Source organism: Euwallacea similis, chromosome 1, assembly GCF_039881205.1.
Source record: "Euwallacea similis isolate ESF13 chromosome 1, ESF131.1, whole genome shotgun sequence".
NCBI classification, from domain to species: domain Eukaryota; kingdom Metazoa; phylum Arthropoda; class Insecta; order Coleoptera; family Curculionidae; genus Euwallacea; species Euwallacea similis.
Window position 1 is genome coordinate 3,000,926 of NC_089609.1, and position 3,772 is coordinate 3,004,697.

The 3,772-nt window shown below is 36.3% G+C and overlaps 1 long non-coding RNA gene across 1 annotated transcript; it reads right to left on the minus strand.

Moving 5' to 3' along the window:
- Positions 1-1,111: 1,111 nt before the first annotated feature.
- LOC136408908 (uncharacterized) lies at positions 1,112-2,408 on the minus strand. Its single transcript, XR_010752136.1, has 2 exons — positions 2,247-2,408; positions 1,112-1,449 (listed from the first exon to the last, which is right to left on the minus strand). It is a non-coding gene; the product is annotated as an uncharacterized lncRNA (long non-coding RNA).
- Between the last annotated feature and the right edge of the window lie 1,364 nt (positions 2,409-3,772).

Genomic DNA, 3,772 nt, shown 5'->3' on the forward strand with positions numbered 1-3,772 from the left:
TAACCAACACTGATTAATATACAGTGGAAATTTCCATCAGACGTTTTAAACCAGGCAGGAACTAAAAATAGTACAGCTGGCTGTCACAAGTCAGAAGTGGGCTGTGCTGTAATAAATGTGCAATTCAATCAGCTTAGCATTAGCTAATATCGCACTGTATATTCCCCTCTATAATTGGACGCTTTTGATGCTCCGCTGGGTTGGGAATTTTCCATTGGATTAGGGGAAGGGCGGGCAATACGTTACGTCTGTGTGTACTAAATACTTAAATGTAACGCGTAATGCTTTGAGATTTTCGCCTTATTAGAATCTATGACGCCATTTTTGTAATACTCCAGATTATCTTCTAAAAGATCTGAGGACTTAAAAATTAATTTTTTTCTAAGAATTTCTTATCATTTTAATCTCTTAATGACTTCCCATTGATACAATCCGGTTTATTGGCGCCACTTTCAAGTTATTTCATGTTGTAAGAATTCTACGCATTTCAAAGTCCTCAGTATGCATATTTCAAGAATGTGGAAATTTCGGGATTAAATAAAAAATCACATTCACCCCAAGGGGACCATGACTATGAATGTGCAAGTAACAGAACATGCTAAGAACTTATTTCAATGGTTAATGCAGTTCCTAGTTAACTTGTCAGCACAAAGAAAATTCACCCTTTAAGGGTTTTACTTTTACTCCTAATTCCACCGCAAAATGCATTTGATCTTCTTCTCCGAAGACTTTCCCACCCTCCCCTATTTCCCATTAAGTGCGGTCTTAAATATAGATCCACTGATGTTAGATATTACCAATGACCTTTCCTACTGTAATGAGTGTTGTTTGCATATCTATAATTATCCAATAATCTAGTTTGAAATTAATAACTTATACGTGCCTGCGTATCGTATTTAACTCAACCATGCAATGGAAACTTCCATGATGGAAATTGTTGTGAAATTCTGATATCATTCTAGCCCAGTTTATTATAGTTAATAACTTTGCGATGGTATTATGCACCTGATTGATGTATTAATTTGGAAAATAACAACTGACTTGTTTTGAGGCGAAGTTATCGAACATGATATTGTTTTGTACTATATATAAAAAGACAGAAAACAACAAGTAAACGTAAAGAAATAATTTATTAAACCTAAGATCATCACAACAAGAAGGAACTTAAACTAAAAAGCGAAGAATTCTGCGTTTAGCAAACTTTAGGTCTTTAGTGGCCGTTTACCACTTCTTGTCACCACCACCCCCAACGTGAGGGCCGATGCCTCTGGTGATGAGGGGACCGTCAATTTTGGGGGCGTAGTTGTTGAATTGTCCCAGACCAGCACTTTTGAAAACTCCGGTGACCACGGGGCCTCCATGGATCACCTCGGTGGCTTTTCCTCCATCGCCACCTCCGTATCCTCCTGGATGGGCAATAGCGATGGCCACGAGGGCGAAGAGGACAACCTGAAAAGCAGACAGAGTTGAACAAAGGATACGTCAAATTGACCTCAATGAAGGAGTTAAGCCCTAGGTGAGGATTTTATTCTATAAATACCTCCACAACTCAAGTCTTATCTGCATATAAGTTCTACGTTTCTCTTAGAGTTTGCGAGATATTTTTGTACGCTCGACACTTGCTTAAGTCTTCATAACTCAATATTTTCAAATGATTTGAAATTGTAAATTAGACAAATTTAATAAACATGCTTAACTGCAATTGTGCTTTCTAACCTAAACCGCAGATTATCAGAGAAAGCATGACTGAAGTTAATTTTATCATTCCACGTTGTTTTCTCCTGATTTGCCTCAAGTGTAGGGTGCAACAGCCGCTAAAGGTGTGTCCATCAAATTGGTGTCAGTATAAAAAAGTAATTTACATTTTTATTAATTTGTGTTTTTAATTGCGTATAAGCAATTAAATAGGATGGCGACGCCTTACAAAGAACTAGATGATGACGTTATAAAATTTGAACTAATTGTTTCTATCATATCTACAGTCCACGTGAATTTACTGAAAATAACTATCATTAAGATGCCACACAATCAACAAAAATTAGGTCCAGTTTGTTATTGCCCATAATGTGACACTACTGACGTCTGCAGTTATCGACCAATAAAATACTGAGTAAAGGCGTCAGATGTGGGCATATAATAACTGGACATTAACCCTGATAATTGCAAGTTTCTTGCTAGTTATTGAGGTTTTACAGTTTTGAAAATACAATTATTGATAAAAACCGCTATTAATTACTACAACTCACCAAAGTTTTCATTTTGTTTGTTGATGTTACTGAACACTTGCTGGTCTGAGTGTGGTGTACTGAATCATCATAGGCCCAATACCATTTTATACCTATGATTTTGGTGGTAGGGTGAAGAAGTGAAGCAATTTTTTCAAGCGAAATACGCTCGAGTTCCGCATGCTATGTATTATGCAAGAAATCGCATGGAACGCTTTTAATATGGTGCATTTGCAGATGGGAGTGTAATAGTGCGAGTCTATATGTATGTTGGTAAAATTGCGAAATTTTTTCATTTTTAGATTGATATTAATCACCTAAGGTGTGTAGATTTCTTTCGTGTAAAAAACTTCGAAATTGGCTCATATTTTCGTCCGATATGGAAACATTTAAATATTAAAAACCTTAGGGAGTTCTAAGTAGAATTGGGGAATTCCACACCTTAGAAACTTGAAAAAGTAGGTGTTTTAGATCCCTCTACCAAAAAAAAACAGTTCTCAAAAGATCGAAAGACACGAGAATCTCCTGAAAAACACAAACATTTTTATTTCAAAAATATCCCTCAAAAAATTGATGGATATATAAAAATCTTCAGGATCATAAAACGATATTATAATAAAAAAGTTGAGGCTAAAAAACTGCTCTCCAATTAATTTATTCTGACAAGAGGCCAGAAAGCATTTTTAGGTGCTCAAAATTTTCGTTCCAGAAAATTCAAAACATTTTTAAATCTATTGTAAAATATGCCTGGAAAAGTCTTTTCGAAACCGGAAAACCTTTCGAACGTAAAAAATCTCTTAGGTGTCGCTGTGTGTAAATATTTCTCAAAACTGATAGAATTCCATATATGCAGATCACAAAAAATGTCTTTCCTCGCGACTCGCTGAAGTAATTTCGGATTTCAAGTTGGGAGCATTTCTGTTGCGATGACTCAGGTTGGAGTCCTTGGCAAGATGACTTTTTAATTTTTTTTAAATTTATGATCATGGGAAAAATAGTGTACGTAACTCGTAGGAAAATTTCTGAACACGTTCGCGTAATTGCCTTCGCCTACGCGAAGGCAATTACGCATGAGCACGGAATGTGCACCGCGACATGTCACGCTCTTGCGTTAAGAGTTGCTTTCTTAGGTTGCTATGTAAAGAATAAAAATCAGATATCAGACAAGTATAAAGATCTAAGTTCAAGTGAAAAAGCAGGTACCCGATATTAATTACGTTATATTTAGATGGTCCAAAACTTCCTGTTTGACCGGTTTGATTTTGATAGTTTTCAAGTGCAATTAGCGACCTAGGTATTGCTGAAATGATCCTTTTCGAAACTTGGAAATTATTAATTGAAATTAGTTCAAAAAGTGGTAGTAAAAATGGCAAAAGAGAAGCAAGGACAAGATAAGGGCTAGTCGGCACTGCCTCGGCAAGGGGAGGACATCAGCTATTACCAGCTGTGCCCTTTCACTTTTCGGTTGAAATGTTGGTGCATATACTGAAATTATTCAATCAACCGCACCTGAAATGTTAAGCACCTGGCAAACTGCGAACCCATAT